This window comes from Meleagris gallopavo, chromosome 1, assembly GCF_000146605.3.
Source record: "Meleagris gallopavo isolate NT-WF06-2002-E0010 breed Aviagen turkey brand Nicholas breeding stock chromosome 1, Turkey_5.1, whole genome shotgun sequence".
NCBI classification, from domain to species: Eukaryota; Metazoa; Chordata; class Aves; order Galliformes; family Phasianidae; genus Meleagris; species Meleagris gallopavo.
This window is the reverse complement of record NC_015011.2, coordinates 147,241,652-147,260,541: the sequence shown is the minus strand read 5'-3', so window position 1 is coordinate 147,260,541 and position 18,890 is coordinate 147,241,652.

The following is an 18,890-nucleotide window of genomic DNA, read 5'->3' as shown; positions in this document are numbered from 1 at the left end:
TCTTTCCTTTTCTAAACCTTGCTATATGTTCTGTAATGCTCTGTGGAATTTTCCTCATATTTGTTAACTCAGAATATTGTGTTGGTCACATTATTTCAAAAATAATTCTAGTAGAAAACATTTTCTTTTGGAAAAATGTTGAATTATGGAAGTTCTATTTTGAAGTTGAAGAGGTAGCATATATGTGCATATGTACATATATAATGAATGAATTCCAATGTATATTTAAATTTTGAATCTGCTAACAAAAAGAGCACTGGAAAGCTACAGAGTTGTGGGAAAGTTATGAAATTTTAAGAAGAAATTCATTAGTAGGCTAGCAAAAGATAAAAGGAATTTCAGCAAGGAAGATATAAGAATAGGAGTGGAAAGATTTTAATATCTTTTCAAAGAACCATTGGAAAATATCTATATACAAGTCTATGTTGGATCTTACTTATCAGTAGGAGAAATTACAGGCTCAGATATGTTTTATTTATCCCTAAAATACTGAAAAGGAAATTCTCATTTTATTTACTAGTTATCTAACTTAATGGATTCCTCCTAACATTAAGGAATAAAAATCAATTAGTCTCATTTTCAATTAGACTGTATTCTATTGTGTTATCTTGCATTCTGATATCACAGTTAGTAAAGTAAGTTTTCTTCCTTAGATTGTTGCTGCTGTTCCTTTTTTTTTTTTTTCTCCTTCCTTGAGCCCACCTCCCATCTCCCTACCCATTTTCCCTTTTCCTTCCCATTTTTGGGGGCCTACTGCCCCTTTGTCATGGGCATAGATTGATCTAGTTGACTCCGTGGCAATACCTCAGAGGATTTTGCTTTCAGAGGGAAAGATAAAGGTCCTGGCAAGTCACGGGACTCACTCTCTATCTCATTGGCTGGTGTGCTCCCCAGCTGTTTTGCCTTCAATTTAGAGTAAGACCTTCAATTTTGGACACTCTCTCTCTCATTTTAATTGATTTATTAGCCTCAATTCCAATTATATATTGTATTATATTGTATTATCTTGCATTCTGATATCGTATTTAGTAAATTAACTTTCCTCCCCACATCATTGCTGCTTTTTTTGTTTTTTGGTCCATCTCCCATCTCCTTACCATCCTCCTCCCCCCCCTTCTTCCTTTATCCTGGGGCATGCTTCCATGGGTCCTCTTCCCCATTAGTCACAAAACCAGGCCAAACTGGCCCATAAATCATTGACAGTCCCTCCCCTTTTCGGGCCATGGGCCTGCGGGCTTGCTGTTCCCCTATCACAGACAAAGATAGATCTAGAGATAACTCCTTGACAACAGGGCATCTACTACCTCTCTGGGTAGTCTCATTCAGTGCATCATCATGCTTATCATAAAGATGATTTTCCTTATATCTAGTAAAATTCTTCCCTCGTTTAGTTTGAAATCATTTTCCCTTTTTCTTTCACAGATGATCCTGCTAAAGAGTCTCTCTCCTTCTTTCTTGTAGCTCCCCTTTAGATACTGAAAGGCCGCTTTCAGGTCACATTAGAATCTTCTCTTCTTCAGGCTGAACAGCTGCAGCTTTCAGTCTACTCTCATAAGGGAGGTTTTCCATCCCTGGAGTCATTTTTGTTGCCCTCCTCTGAATGCACTCAAATAGATCCATTTTTCTCCTGTACTGGAAACTCTAATCTGGACACAGTTTTCCAGATGTGAAAAACACAGAGGAGAGGGGCAGGATCATAGAACCAAGCAGAATCATAGAATCACCAAGGCTGGAAAAGATCTCCAAGATCATCTAGTTCACTGTCCACCTATCACCAATATTTCTCCTCTAAACTGTGTTTCTTAGTACCACATCTACACATTTCTTGAACATCTCCTTGGACGATGACTTAACACCTCCCTGGGCAGCCCATTCCAGTGCCTGACCACTGTTTTGGAGGAGAGATTTTTTTCTAATATCCTGCTGGAACTTTCCCTGGCAACTTGAGGTCATTCCCTCTAGTCCTATAAGTACTTATGTGAGAGAAGAGGCCAACACCCACTTTACTACAGTCTCCTTTCAGGAAGTTGTAGAGAGCAATAAGGTCTCCCCTGCGCCTCCTTTTCTCTAGACTAAACAATCTCAGTTCCCTCTCCTGCTCTTATTAAGACCTGTGCTCCAGATCCCTCACTAGCTTTGCTGTCCTTCTCTGGATACTCTACAGTGTTTCAATTTTTTCTTGTAGTGAGGGGCCAAAAACTAAACCTCCCTCTTCTTTTGATGCTTGCTTCTTTTGATGCAGTCAAGAATACATTTGGCTTTTTGAGCAGTGAGCTCCTGTCCAGCTTGCCATCCACCAGTACCTCAAGTACTTCTCTGCTCTATATTTCATCTTAAAGCTTGTACTGTTAACAGAGGTTGCCAGGGCCCAGGTGAAAGACTTTACACTTGGATTTCTTGAATTTCATAAAGTTCTCCTTGGTCCATTCCTCAAGCCTTTTCTAGATATCTCTGAATGGATCTTGTTCCTTAGGAACACTGACCGCACCACCCAGGTGTCATCCACAATCAGTCTCACATTACCTCCCCCTGTTATATATGCTTTAGCATCACTTCCAGGAGGATATGTTCCGTGATCTTCAAGAATGGCTTGATGACTATATCAGCCAATTCCCTCAGAAATTTGGAATACATCTCATTGGGATCCATAGAATTATGAGTATTAAGGTTCTTCAGGTGTTTTCAAATCTGGTATTCACGTACTGTGGGATCAACATTTATAATCTCTGTCCCCACCTTCTGACTCATTTGCTCATAAGATTTCAGAAGAGCACAACTTGGGTTGTGAGCAGCTAATGCAGTATTACATCCTCCTTGGTGGGGCTGTCTATTAGTTGGTTCAAGGAGCTATCGTCATTGCATTCCAGGAACTTCCTGGATTGCTTACAGATTGCTGTGCTAGTTTTCCAGTAGAAGTCAGGGTGGTTGAAGTCCCCCATCAGGATCATTATTCCTCCTGTAGCTAGAGGAAGAAGACTTCTTCAACAGGCTTTGCTTGATCTGTAGTAGACCAATGACAGGACACATTTTTTTTTGCCTCATTTTTTAACTCTCATGCATAAGCTTTCAGCTAGCTTGTAACCATTCTTCAGCAACAGCTCTTCACACTCTATTCTTTTCTTGATATAGTGGCCAATGCCTCCTCCCCTTCTAAACATCTTGTCATCATCGATAAACAGATAAACACATTCCAGTTGTAGAAATCATGTTACCATATTTCAGTGAAGGTAACTACATCATGGTTTTCTAGTAGCACTATAACTTCTAACTCCTCTTTATTTTTTATTTTATTTTTATTTTTATTTTATTTTATTTTATTGTTCCCAAGCTGCATGCATTAGTGTAGGGTATTTCAGGTGGGCAGCTGATCTTGTCACCTTCATGGAAGATAACTCCTTAATTCCTTTTAAGTATTTCACTAGAGTTTCCCTGTAGCTTTCTCCTATTGCCTCAGTGGTCCCTTTCTGCCTTTAAGATTTCAAGTGTGCACCAATATTATCAGTACATCTCAGAGCACTGTTTATTATTGCTGACATTGATCTAGGCTTTGTTATGGTTTTGCCAGTTTATATATAGCATATTTTCTTGTGAAACTCTTTGTGAATTTGTTCCATTATTTGTACTCAGTATTGACACCATTTTTGCAGTTCAGGAACCTTACTATGGAAACTATTAACAAGGGCAATTCTTATTATGGATGAGTTAAAACAGTTTTTGAGAATTTTGAATAGTCTTGAGATGCACAAATCAACATGAGCCTTTTGCTAATTCTCTTGCATGTGTTTCCATATTCTTCTTAGAATAAACAGATATTTAAAAATACTACCCAGAGATTCACTCTGAAGCAGGATGATTATGAGTTGCAGGGAATAAAGGAGGACATAGGCAAATATCTACCACAGTTGTCACCTCTTAACGTTTTTGAGTTTTCCTCTGGAATTCACTCCTGGACAAGTGTGGAATTCTGGAGGAAAAAAAAAAAAAAGATTATAAAATCATGACAACAGGAGGAGGAAGATGCAAAAGCTATTTTATTTTTATTTTGCTTGCTTACAGATTATTATGCAGGCTTTGCAAAAGAAACAGAATAATAAAACAGAAGAATAATGTTCTTCCCAATGTAAATCTTCCCCTTAAACTCCTTTAGAAGGAAAAATGTGTACACGCAATTTTTGAGAATTTGTGCTTTGAAGATCATAATATATTATTTACCTAGACAAATCAGAGGAGCCTGGAGCCTCTGCTGTGAAAATATGATCCTCAAGGTGTTGTCCCCATTCTCGAGGTCTGGTCCACCGAGGGCTAGCGATCTCCCCTCGCTAGGACCATAACAGCACTGACACCAATATGAGGATGCAGCAAATGGCATTTATTGTGACTAAACAGTGACTTATATATCCTACGTGCTTCGTCTACACCCCTTAAGAACGCATGATGACTTACATAGCAGAGCAGGGGAGGTCCTATCCCGTCACATCCTGACTCCTCGTTAACGCCTACTACAACATCAAGGCTTCACACCATATAAAACAGATGCAATTTATCACCAAGGACTAACTGAATAACCATAATGAAATTTTATGTGGTTGCTTTAATTCATATGAGAACATTTTTAATATTTTGAAATTCTGTAGTTAGACTTCATTCATTTACAGAACTGAAGAAATTCCATAGTATCAAAAACATGAAGATGTAACAAAATAAAAGCATGATGTTGTATAACATAGTACAATTATTCCTTTTGCTGTAAAACAAATCAGAAAAATCTGAACAACTATGGGAAAATATGATCTACTAGGCAAAATGTAATTCTGAAGAAAAATTATCCCACAAGTTCTTTTTTTTTTTAAGATAACAACAACAACAAAAGTAAATATTAATGATCTAGAGGTAAATATTAATCATTTGGAGGTAGCTCATGTGCTAGAGTGTTGGAAGGTAAGGGGGTCCATAAGACCTGATTGGCACTTAAATACCACTTCTTCCAAGCTCCAGATCAGTGCATTCCTAAGAGAAAGAAAGCGGGGAAAGGTGACAAGAGATCTGTGTGAATGAGCAAGAAACTCATGGATAAACTGAAAGGAAAGAAGGAAGTCCATGAAATGTGGGAAAAGAGCCTGTCCAGCTGGAAAGAATATAGGAATATTGTCAGGACTTGCTGGGATGTAATGAGGAAAGCAAAGGCCTTCTGAGAATTAAACCTTGCAAAGAAGGTAAAGCTTTTAGTTAGTTTGTTTTTAAGTATGCCAGCAGTAAAAGACAAGAGAATATGCAAGTTCCCTACTAAATGAGGAGAGTGCCTTGTTAACAGGGGACACTAAGAAGGCACAGATTCTGAATGCCTTCTTTGCTTCAGTCTTTCATGCTAAGACTAGTCCTCAGGAATCCCAGACGCTGGAATTAAGAGAGTTTGGGAAAAGGAACACTATTCATTGATTGAGGTGGATTTGGTCAGAAAGCATGTAGCCAAAATCAACACACACAAATCTATGGGCCCTGAGTACTGAGTGAACTGGCAGAAGTAATAGCTGAACCGCTCTCTATCACTTTTGAAAGGTATAAATGGGAGGGGTGCCTGTAAACTGAAAGATAGCTAATGTGTCTTCAGAAAGGGCAAGAAGGAGGATCCGGGAAACTAGAGGCCAGTCAGCCTCACCTCCTTCCCTGGAAGGGTGATATAACAACATGTTCTGGATGCCATCTCTGAGCAACTGAAAGAGAAGAAGGTTATCAGGAGCAGTCAGTATGAATTTACCAAAGGGATATCATACTTGACCAATCCGATAGCATGCTATATTGCCATAATTAGCTGTGTAGATGAGGAGAGAGCAGTGGATGCTGGGTACCTTGACTTCAGCAAGGCATTTTACACCATCTCCCACAAAACCCTTGTTATGAAACTTAGAAAATGTGGAACAGATGAGTGGATGGTGAGGTGGATTAAGAAGCGACTGACTGTCAGAGCTCAGAGGGCTGTCATCAGCAGTGCAGAGTCTGGTTGAAGGCCTGTAATTAGCGATGTTCCCAAGGTCAGTGCTGGATCCGGTCTTGTTCAACATCTTCATCAGTGAGTTGGATGAAGGGATTCAGTCCACCCTTAGCAAATTTGCTGATGATATGAAGTTGAGAGGAGTGGCTGACACACCTGAACGCTGTGCTGTCTTTCAACTAGACCTGAACAGACTGAAGAGTTTGGCAAGGAGGAAACTTATGAGGTCTAACAGCAGCAAGTGTAGAAACTTGCACGGGGGGAGGAACAACTACATGCATCATCATAAGCTGGAGGATGATCTGCTCGAGACAGTCTCTGCTAAGAAGGACCTGGGTGTCCTGGGGGACAACAGATTGGCCATGAGCCAGCAGTGTGCCCTTTGAGCAAGAAGACAGATGATATCCTGGGGTGCATTAAAAAGAGCATGGCTAGAAAGTCAAGGGAAATTATCCTCCCATTCTACTCTGCCCTGATGAGGCCATATTCAGACTGTTGTGTCTAGTTCTGGTCTCCCCAGTTCAAACAAACAAACAAACAAGCAAACAACACACAGGAATCTCCTAGAAGGAGTCCAGAAGAAGTCCATAAGGATGATAAAGGACCTGGACCTTCTCCCATATAAGGACAGGCTGAATAACATGGATCTGTTCAGCCTGGGGAAAAGAAGACTGAGGGGGAATCTGTTTTTTGTAAATATCTAAAGGGAGGTGGGAGGCAAATAGATGAGGCCAGGCTCTTCCCTGTATCACTATTTATAAATGAATAATGGCCTAAAACATGAACATAGGAAGTTCTGTACTAACATCTGGAATTATTCCTTTATGGTAAGGTGACAGAAAACTGGAACAGGTTGCTCAGAGATTTTGTGGAGTCTCCTTCTACAGAAATATTCAAGACCTATCTGGATGCCTACTTGTATGACCTATTGTAGGATATCCGCTATAGAAGATCTCTTGAAATCCCTTCCAACCTCTGAGATTCTGTGATTCTGTAATCTATGGAACATTTTTTCCCTATAATCATAATCTACACATAACCAGTGTCCTATATAGAAATATGGATCTTCTTTTCCAAGCATATATTGCTATATATGTTTATCATGCTATCTCCATAAGTTTCCAAATCCCTGTATCAAACCCTCCTGAAACACAATCATTGTTATACATTTTCAAGGAAATAAAAACATGTGTCTGTTGTAAGTTATTTTAATACACTTAAATATTGCAATAGTTCACTAGTTGTTCTATAGTCAAGAATAATGGAGAATTTTCTCCCTTAAAGAGACCTAAAATTCTGGCTTAAGTTACTTCAAGACTATTGGGTATTATGAAAAGTAGTAATATTACCAGATTTACTAAAGACTTACTAAAATCTGGGCAGTAAAAAACAGAGTTTTAATCGTCTTAGACTAATTTTTCTGCAAAGTAAATCTTATGGAGAGTGTCTAAACATGCAACTGCACTTTACATAAAGAATTGGCACGAAATATTTTCCTCTATAGCTCTGGGATGAGAGGTAGGTTATTCTTTGTTTGATGGGCTATGTCAAAGTTCATTATGCTATAGAAAAGTTTATTATTTGCCTAGGATCATGTCATAGACAATGTTTATTGACATATTTTAAAACTGCCCAGTCTTTTCTGATGCCATAAAGATATATGTAATTAATATATATTAGCATACATTTTTATTCTTTGTGGCACATGAGATAGTTAAAGTATGACATACATAAAAACAACATAATACAAATTTTCTGTGGTATAGATGTGGAGCATTTGTTACATACTTCTCTGAAACTGTTTATACTAGGCTCTGAACTGCAATATTTGTGGTATAAGTATAGATTACATTCAAGCATCCTGGCTACAGAGTAGATAGTGAAAGAAAGAAGCCTTGATCACCTTAACGTTAAACTTCCACAGTAAAACTTTTTAAAATTTGCATTCAATAAATAACCCTATTACCAGTCTTCTTATAAGAAAGGAAGACTTGTGCTTACTACAGAAAAAGCAGGGAAGGAGAAGGAAGTCCAAAAAGCTCTGTAATGCTTCTGCACTGATCAGTATACAAAAAAAGCCAATATTCTATTTTCTGCCCATATGATAGTTAAATTCAGACTACAGATATTATGGGGGGAAAAAAAGTAATTTTCTTAACATTTCCCTGAACTTTCATATGTAAACTGACCACAGAATCGTAGGATCATACAATAAACCAGGTAGAAAGGGACCTCAGAAGGTCCAGAATCCAAAGCACTATCAGATCTGAGGTCAGAACCAGTTTCTTATACAGGTCTTGAAACTTTCAAAGATCTGAGACTGTACAGCCTCTGGGCAGCCTGCTCCATTGCTTGACTACTGTCATATTGAAAATGTTCTCCTTGTATATGGTCTGAACCTATCTTTTAACTTATGCTTGTTGCTCACTGTGCATTGTTGAGAAGAGTTTGGACTGATTTCCTTGATGACTTCTTTTTTGGTACTGATAGACTAGCTTACACTAAGTTTTCAGTTCTGGTGTCAAGATGTGTAGTGAAATCCATTAACAATATATTTGTTGTTGAAATAATGGGAATGATGGCTAAATGTTTTTACTCCTCTGTTACTTTACCATCAGTCTTTACACTGAATATACTTATTCCAATATATTTTCCACAATTAAATGGATATGAAATGGATATGATGCTTAATAGAATAATAAAAGAACATGTTAGAGGTCATACCGGGTGAGCCAAGTATCCCGAGTCACATTGTGGTTAAAAGAAAATACTTGTGGAAAAAATACAGTCAGAATGCACATTTCATATTTCATTTTTCAAGTATTCATCTCTTCCCCAACTGTCCTCAGCTTAGAGGCTTCCTCAGATGATATTCTTCTAAGCCCTTTGTATCGCTGGAATAGTTCCCTTTCCTAAAGATTATCAGTCTCATTTATGACACAGGTAAATCTGTAACATTCACAGAACTCAGCAGCAAGTCAATCTACTGAACAAAGGCACGCTACTGAAAAAGATGTATGTTCTACCTTTTATTTTTATTATTGTTGTCTGGTGTGACTAATGAGATTCAGGTACTTATTTTTAGACTGGAAGAGTATATTAACTGTTGATCCTCATCCACCCTATGAAAACTATTCAAAGTTCAAAACTTTTATCGTACAAAATCTCTCAGTAGATAACAGCTAAGTTTCTGTTTTGTTTCCTTTCCCTTAATTACTGGCATTCAATTAACATGTGCAACAACAAGATATAATTGAAAATTATATTTCATAGATTTATGTTTGCTCCAATTTCTACTTCTCATTTTACATTTATATTTCATATGTCATTTTTCAATGCTATCTATTATTTGAGATAAAGACAATTTAAAATTTATGATACATTTTCTCTTTTTAATTGAGTTCCAGAAAGCCATTCTAATAAGAGGGTTAGATGTATATTAATTTTATATATCAGTTGATATTCCCTCTGATAACAAATCATAGGACCCAAGAGAGCAGCATGAAGCTGTATCAGGGAACAGTTCAAGTTTAATGTTAGGAAAACGTTCCTCATTGAGAGGGTGATTGGGCTCTTCAGGGAAGTGAATGACACTAAGATGCCAGAGTTTAAGAAGTTTTTATACAATACTCTCAGAAATATGTTTTTATTTTAGGTGATTCTGTGTGGATCTAGGAGTTGATTTAAATAATCCTTGAGGATCCCTTCCAACTCAAAACAATCTATGATTCTATGACTCCTACTTCCCTTCTTTTCCTCTAATGGCACAGGTGGATGAGGAAGGGAGGTTGTGATATGTTCATAACAATTTATCGTCATTCTTTAACTTTCCTCCTCCAGTGTGGATCCTCTCCATGGCTGCAGGGGAATCTCCTGGCACCTAGAGTGCTCATTCCTACTCCTTCTTTACTTCATGGTTTCTGTTGAACTGCTTCTCACACTTTTTTCTTTGCTGACTGTGAAGTGCTTTGCCCTCTCTTAAGTACGTTTTCCCTGAGAAACCACCTGCTGGGCCCACCTGTACCCCGCAGTGCAGCCTACAGGTAAAGACAGACTGTTATCCAACTTAGATCACTATTTTAACGTAAATATACTTCTAAATAGATTACAAACATAATATAACTAATGATAGCAGTCACACTGTGTATTAGATTTAAAGTATTTTACAAGAATCACTTCCAATACATTTTTCAGTTCTTATTTCAAATTTGTTCTCACAGTTTAGTTTCAGGAAATAACAGACATTCTGTTTGTTAAATCTCAGATATTGAGGTGAACGGCTATTTTCAAGTAGAAAATATGAGTTAGAAAGATATACTGTATAATTATTTTAGGTGATACATATTTTTTAATATGTTCCATGAAGTCAATATGGTGTTTTAACAGCATTATTTTTTTCCAAGTAAACAACTAATTTATATGTAATGCACTTATTAAAAAAGAAATTTTCCAGTATTTGTGTAAGTGTTCATAATTTTTCATAATCTCCAGTGTTTGGAAAGCACTTTTGTGTAGAATACAATGTGTATGTACTTCATCATATATACACGTTTTATTCTCTAGAACCTGCCCTCAGAACTAATTCATTGATGGCTTAGATGTCCATACCTATCCTTTGTGTTGAATACAAAAAGATTTTTAATGTAATCATTTTCATACTTCTTGTCTTGTTATAAGATTTATGAGATCGAGGTGTTCCACTGACAAAGTGGAAGTAATTAGAAGCTGTGTAAAGTACTAATTCAGTGAGTATATCTTATAGAAGAAGGAGCAGGTTGTTCAAGATAAGATACTTCTTTAAAGTTTATCTTCTTTATCTTTACATTCTCTTCTAGAAGCTAAGAATGAAGAAGGAAAATGGCTAGTAATTTATTCACAGTGAACTACAACTAATTCTGTATTATTTTAGTGAAGGGAAGAATAATCTCACAACACCCTCAAATATAACCTAGTATAATTCTGCCTAAAATGTTGACTATGTAGTTACTAAGCTTATTTTCAGTGGTTACAGGTGATGTTATAAGTAGGTGCACGCTAAAACACAGGAGATTACATCTGAATGTCAGGGAACAATTCTTTACTGTGCAGGTGACCAAGTATTGACATAGATGGCCCAGAGAGGTTGTGGACTCTCCTCCCCTGAGATATTCACAAGCAAGTCCTAGGTGACCTGCTGTAGGTGGGTAGGTGGTCCTGCTTGACCAGGGTTGTTGGAACTCTAAAAACCCCTTCCAATCTCTACCATTGTTATTCTACGATTAAAACCTGTGTGATATCGCTATTTTTTATTTATTTATTTTTATTTATTTATTTTGGTAGGTATATAATGCCATCCAGGTTTTCCTATTTTTCTTTCAATTTTGTTTTTGAGTAGTTCTCTTTGCATTTTGATTTTCTCTGTCTGAATAGCTTGTAAAATTTAGAAGCAGGAAAATATTGGCATGTTGCCTGAAATAAAAACACATTCCTTCTACACAATAGAGGGAAGCAAGACAAAATTATTTCATTTTTTGGACATCTCTCAAATCTAAATAACAACAAGGAGTTAAGGAGACGGCAAAGACATGTAAATGACTTTTTGAAGTGAGTATATCTGAAGAATATCCTCTTTTCAAAACAGGAACAAGCAAAAGGATTGTGATGTACGTGGGAGGAAAAAAAGCGCAGAAAAGAATGTACAGTAGCTGTACTAATTCTCAATTATTAATTCATTTCAAAGACAGTGTTTCCAGATATTTCAAGGCACATTTGGGAATTCAAATATTCATCAAGATTTGTCTCACACACCATTGAACAATACTGTTACTGTCCTCTTCCTTGTTCTCTGTATCTTGGAAGTCTTTGAAAGATACCAAGCAGCAGATGAGTTGCATCAAAGTCTGCTGAGGTCAGTACAAAACTTCTGACAATCTCCTGAAGAAATGAAATAAGGAAACACAAAGGCAAAAGAGGTTGAAAGGATAGAGATCAGAGAAAATTAATTTATCATCCAAAATATTCTCTATATTTTGATGATTTGCTTAAGGAATTTGTAGATCCAGAGGGAGTAATTATATTTGTGTGGTAAATGCTTGTGTGTAGGATTTTCTTCTACAGATATGTCTTGTCATCTTACCAAGGCAAACATAGTTCTCAATTTTATAATACACTGTGACAACAAATTCTGTAGTCAAACAGTTTGAAACTGTTGTTTGATTGATTTCTATTATTTTTAAGTCTCTGTACCAAATAGTTTTATGCCCAATAAATACTTATTTTTTTCATCCATTTGATTTATAAGAATATATGGTTTGTTATACCTCCATCTCTTACCCTCTCCAAATAAATAAATAAATAAATAAATAAATAAATAAATAAATAAATAAATGTTTGGAATAAATTTTAAAATTTGAAGAAATCTTGGCATGAAATCTTAACTTTTGCCAGGAAGTTTGCTTCTAAAAGCATTCATTAAAAGTATTTTGGTAAAGCTGACTAGACTTGGTCACAAACACAATTTTTCAGTATCATTGTAGATAAAGGTCTTACAGTTTAATAACAAAATATTTTTTAAAATGAATTCTTGTTGCATAGCATTATCGTATATGCATGCATACTCATGATAAGTAAGATACTGTACAGAGTAATATGTAAGATAAGATCTTTTCAGAGTTGTGCATGTCACCCTTTAACTTGTGTTTGACAAATATTATTAACAAACTCTACTATTTAAACATCTAGAAAAACCTTCATACTAAATCTTTTCTTGAAATATATAGGATAATTTCTGCTCATTTAACTGAAGGCAAAAGTTGCAAATGCATTTTGTTGTTTACAGAAGAACTGATGTGTACATAAATATTCATAGATGTTTAAGTGCTCTGACAGATTAGTCCATAGGAGAATTTTCCAACCTTTAGGAGGAACGGGATGACTTAAGTATTAAACTGTTGTTCTTCACGTAATAACTCCATAAAGAAATCTTGTTTGCAGAAATTTATGTTCAATACATTTTCAATATTCTTTCTACTTTATTAAATGTTTTTCCCTAATAATATTTGAATAATTGCAAATAGTTAAATTTTCCTGGAGTTAAATTTTCCTGCAAATTTGAAAATAATATAAATTAAATCATCTAGCAATTTCCTTTTGCTAAGTTTTGTTTGTTTGTTTGTTTGTTTGTTATCCTTTTTATTTATTTATTTATTTTCACTTGGATTATGGTAGCTAAGCATATCTTTTGTAAGCAGGTGGTCTACGAAATATATTTTTTCCATTACCACCATCTAGTCTGTCAGAATTTTTATTTCTAAACAACTCTTTTAATCACTTTGGGCTTCCATGGAAGATTCTTTATTATAGTAATAAAATATCCTTTCAGTTGTAACTTTTCTTGTTCTGTTATATCCTGAGATAACTACATATAATTGTTAGTGGATGTAGCACCAAAATAAATTGTAATATATATTTTCACCATTAACTACAAAAAACATATATATACATAACTTTTGTAATTTTTATTTTAGTAGCATTTTCCAGCTATTTTTAGATATTTTTATGTCCCAATTACAGAAATAATTGCAGATAATCTAGAACCAATCGATGTCTTTATCTTTTCAACTTCTTTGTTTGTTTTACCTTCTAAGTGCATAATGGTGTGTTCAACATACCTACAAAATTTTACTTAGATATAGAATGTTGTGTCATGGTTTCGTTATTTTACTGCTCTTTTTCTTGCTTTTTTTTTTCATATTCTGAAATGCGAATGAAACAACAAGTAGATAAATTGAACAAGACAGAAGCAATAAATGAATGTTGCATTCAACTTTTGCATGAGCCACATAAAAGACGAACCTTTACCTGTGTATAATACAACTGACAACCTAGATAAGCTGAAATATTTTGAAGTATGATAACATAAACTTAGAAGCCAGTTTACACAAGAGTTTTCCACATTTTTTCTTAAAATAAATTTGATTTTTTTTTGTGTTGTTAAAATATTCATGACTCCTGTATTCTTACAAAGATTTAATTTTTGTGCATTTAAATTACTTTGTTTTCATTCTTTTATATGTATATATAGCCTTTGTATTTCTTTGTTTGCTCAACTATGAATACTTAGGGTCTTCATTCAATTTAGGAAAATAATATGAAAAAAACTGAATTATTGAACTACTCTTGGCATCAACAATTCATAGAAGCTTCCACAAAGTAACAAACACAATCTTTTTTTTTTTTTTCTTACTAGTCATATTTATATGACAGAGACTAAAACATCTGACTTACACTTCATTGGTCACTGCTGTAACTGTACAGTCATTGTTAGAATGAAAATATGCACTGGGAGGGAAATAAGGAGCAGAAATTACATCAAAATCAGTAAAAACAAACATGATTTCATATTTTCATTGAGCATTCCTCTCACACAAATTGAAGAATACTTCTGATCTCAAATGTGGTTAAGTTGTCAAAAATTAGTAATGCAATAAAACTGTTACTAGAGTTATAATACTGAAAAGTCTATCCACCTGACTGTGTGGCCCTGATGGGAGTACTTTAAGAATAAGACTGTGAAAGGCTGAGGACCACTGCACAAATTGAGATCAAAGGATTTTCTTTTATCCACTTCAGACTTTAATCAGAATAAAGTTTAAAAGGCACCTTAGAATTTAGCTTGCCTTTAACATTAAGGTCTAGTTGAAGGCAGCAAACAAGCAGCTAAAATTAGTAGCAGGTAGATACATTTTTTCTCAAAAATATATTTGAAATTTCTGTTGAAAGAAAGCTTTCAGAATGAAATCCGAGTTTAGACAACATTAAATATTATGCAATTTCAGGCAATGTGTGAATTTACAAGAATTGCAACATGTATAGGATTTCTTAAAGTGAAAATAAGCATCTCTATATGATCTACTGGACACATAATTAAAAGAGTAGATGTGCTGTTCCTTTAAAATTAAGAGATAAATAAACACTTCTATAATCCAAGATAACTCATCTTAAAACTCTTGCCCATATTCTCTTTCCTCCTAGAAAAATTCTCGATTTCCACCAACCGTGGAGAAGGAAGTCTTTGTACACTTGTATATTGCAGAAGCTGGTGGACATGAAACACACAGTATACCATGTGAAATAGAGACCAAGTAGATGATGCCAAATACTAGATTAGAACTTGATATAATTATCTATTTATACTCTATTCTCTCTCACACAACGTATTTTAAAGTTTTTAGTCTAACAGGACATGCTCAGCCTCCCATAAGTGTTCTGGTGCCAATTGCAACTAACTAATATTATAATCTTTGATTAAAAAAAAATAAAATAAAATAAAAAATAGGAAATGACAAACAGAATATAAGAGCTGCACTGCTTTGTGTACTGTTGCTATAACCTACAAATTACTGAATATCACCTAGCTGTGGTAGTGAGTGTAGTTCACTTCTATTTCACTTTCTACTTTCATATTTTTGTTCATGAAACAAAATTTGAAAAATGAGAAAAGATGACCATTACCTAATGTGATTGTTTCAGGACTTGATAAGATATGCTTATCATTCTATTTTAATTAGAGATATCATCAGGGTATAACATTCTCCACACAAACTCATTGTTTTGCAATATTTCTGTGTTTGGCACAAAACAAAATCTGTCTGTGGTGTGTTAACTTTGACTGACTGCCATACATCCACCAAATCATTCTCTTACTCTCCCTCCTCAACAGGGTAGGAGGAGAAAATAAAAGCTTTTGGGTCAAGGTAAATAAAGGGAGTCAATTTAGCAATTAGCATCATAAGCAAAACAAACTTAACTTGGGGAAAATTTGCTTAATTAATTGCCAATTAAAATAGTCTGGACAGTCAGAATCAAAGCTAAAGCTAAAGATATGCTCTGTCCTTTTTTTCCAAGCTCAAATTCACTCATTCATTACTGACTCTTCTGACTCTTCCCTGCACCTCAAGCAGTTCAAAGGAAACGAAAAATGGGAATTGTCTTCTTAATAGTTCATCATTTGCTCCTCCTTTCTTCTCACATATATTTTTTTCCTGCTCTTGTATGTATCCCTTCCAGCCCTCAAGGAATTGACTACTTCAGCATGTCTTACTCATGGGCTGTAACTCCAAATAGACCACTGGCTCTTTTGTAGGTTCCTCTCCATGAGGCCTAGGTTCCTTCCAGGATCCTCCTCGTATGTGGGCTTTCCATGAACTGCACTTTATCTCAGGGTATGTCCTGTGGCTTTGTGCCTTACACTTGCTACAATGTGGATATTTATTGCAATGGGCTGTTCAGGTACAAGATGTTTCATCACGGTCCACAGGCTGCAGGTGAATTACTTGTAGCACATCCTGCCCCTCCTTCTCTTACCATGCTCTCAGAAGAGTTTGTTCTCACACTTTTTTTTCCTCACTATTCTTTCTCACTTTTATTTTTATTTTTATTATTATTATTTTTTTTAATTTTCACTTTCTTAAATGCATTTTCATAGAAATGCCACAATTTGACCACCAGGCTCAGCTGTGTCCTCAGGTGGGTCCGGTGGGGCTATCTGTAGCTGGCTGTGTCTGACATGGTGAAGCCTCATGTTTCTTCTAAAAAAAGCCACCACTTTGGTCTCCCTCTGTCTACCTCACTGCCAGAATCTTGGCACTTATACTCAACACAGAGATAAGCCTTGCTTAGTGACTACACTATTTCATGTATTAAGTATGAATAATCTTTGCAATTGCACATACCCGGTATGAACAGATATATATAGACATATTATGCATGCTATGTTTTCCATCCAGTTGCTAAATGGATAATGACTCATTTCACTGCAATATGACATTATTACTTATTTTGTTCATTCTACAAAATACAGAATTAGGAGACACATAGAAAGAACAAGATACTATTGCACTTCTAATCTGAAACAGAAATGGAACACTATAAAAAGTATGATGTCAGCCTCGGGGTATTTTTCTTTGTGTGGTGACTTTCTTTATTTGCAGTAATTTTACTTTAAGGGCTAAGCAATCAAACCATATAAAACAAATTGTATTCAAAACAATGTTCATATCAATGTCCATAAAAATACATGCTTATAGAATAATAGGCTGCAACAAAGTAAATATAAATTCTTAGCACACTTGAGTGAGTACTGCTGATGTAAAAAGTCGAGCAAAAGCTGTGTAACCCTGAGAACAAATCCCTGCTATAATTTTGATATTTTCTGTTTTTGGAATTGTGTTTAGTTAGTTAATTACTTTGTTTTGATGATTATTTTACAAGAATAATAATATAAAATTACTATTCTTCAGGCTTGTTTTTCTTATGCTGAGGTTGAAGGGGATTTTTATGACCAACATGAAACACAAAATTGATGTGAAGCTTCTGTCTGAAATGAAGCAAAGAATTCTTATACCATGCAGCTTATGTCTTTTCACAGGTCAAATATATTTTGACTGGTTTAACTCCTTGTTAGAATTCCATTTTAAGAAAAGGCAGTACTTTCCCCTTAAACTCATGAGGAGTTCTTAGTATTAAGAAAACCTAACTATTAGAACTCAAAGTATTTCAAAAGCAAGTAGTCAGGAATTTATCCTGGAAGAAAGAAACTGTAGAATCATAGTCAGAGTCCACATGAAATAATACAGGAAAAACACTTTCCAGACTCAAAATACAAACACAGAACTCTCTGCATAGACTAAGGTGTTTTTGTTTGTTTGTTTGTTTGTTTGTTTTAAATGAAATAGTGGTGAAAAACATCTGTATATAATTAAAGTAAGATATCATGACAGATTTCATTATAAACCAGTAACATAACTTGCTTCATCATGGTAAAAATTGTTGTATCTGTGCCCTAAGATTGGATAAGGTAGATGTTATAAAATGACTTCTACGCATTCACTCATCCAGGAACTGGACTTCATTACCCTTGTGAGTTCCTTCCAACTCAGGATATTGTACGATTAGCTAATGATTTCTATGGTTTGTACACACAAATTATCATATTCATTCCTTAAAAAATAGGATTAGTGTTTTGTGCAAAAGGTGGAAATACAAAAAATATTATTCCTATACTAGACTCCATTAATTTCTATTATTATTATTACCTTTAAGTGTGTATGTAATTTAATGTTTTCAGTTGTGTGTGAAATATGAGTTCTGAGTGGACATTGTTTCTGAAAGTGTTCAGCCACATTCAATTGGTTTGAATCTCATCCACTTATTTCATATTGGAAAAGCAACATATGAGTCTATTTTTATCTTATTTTATTTTCATGAATAATTTTAGAAGATTAAGCTAAAATGATGCACCCCACAAAAATGCTAGGGCTAGAAAGTGTTTATATAGGGATAAGTTAAACATATCAATACAGCTCATTTTTCTTCCTCTGTTTGCTAACTATAACATTTCAAAGAGCCTAATCCAGTTACACTATCACAGAGATTAAGCAACCTACTGATTTAGTAAAGAAATTTTTATGAATGTTCAAGATAGATTGACTCTTCATTACATATTATTGAGAGAAAAGATGTTTTTTTTTCCCTTTTATCTCTTTATTCTTTCTTTAATTCTCTAGTTTCAGAGGTTCTTCTTTTTAACAAAATGATGATATTGCTACAGTCAGTAACTGTTTTGTTTTTGTTTTTTTTTCCTCCTCCAGATACTACCCCGCTTTCTTTATTATGCCACAAAGTTCAGTGTTATATTCTCTGTGATACTGAAGGCAAGATGTATGATTTAAGACAGACTTTATACCATCAGTGGAAGAGTACTATCTGGATAAAATGTTCAATTGAATTTAGATTTTTTTTTTTCCCTTATGATTAATGATAAGTGTTAGGCAGAATGAGAATGCATTTGTTCTATAGTTTCTAAGAAGACCCACAAACATTTAATTTTTTCTTTTTCAACATTCTATACTGTGGCTATTAT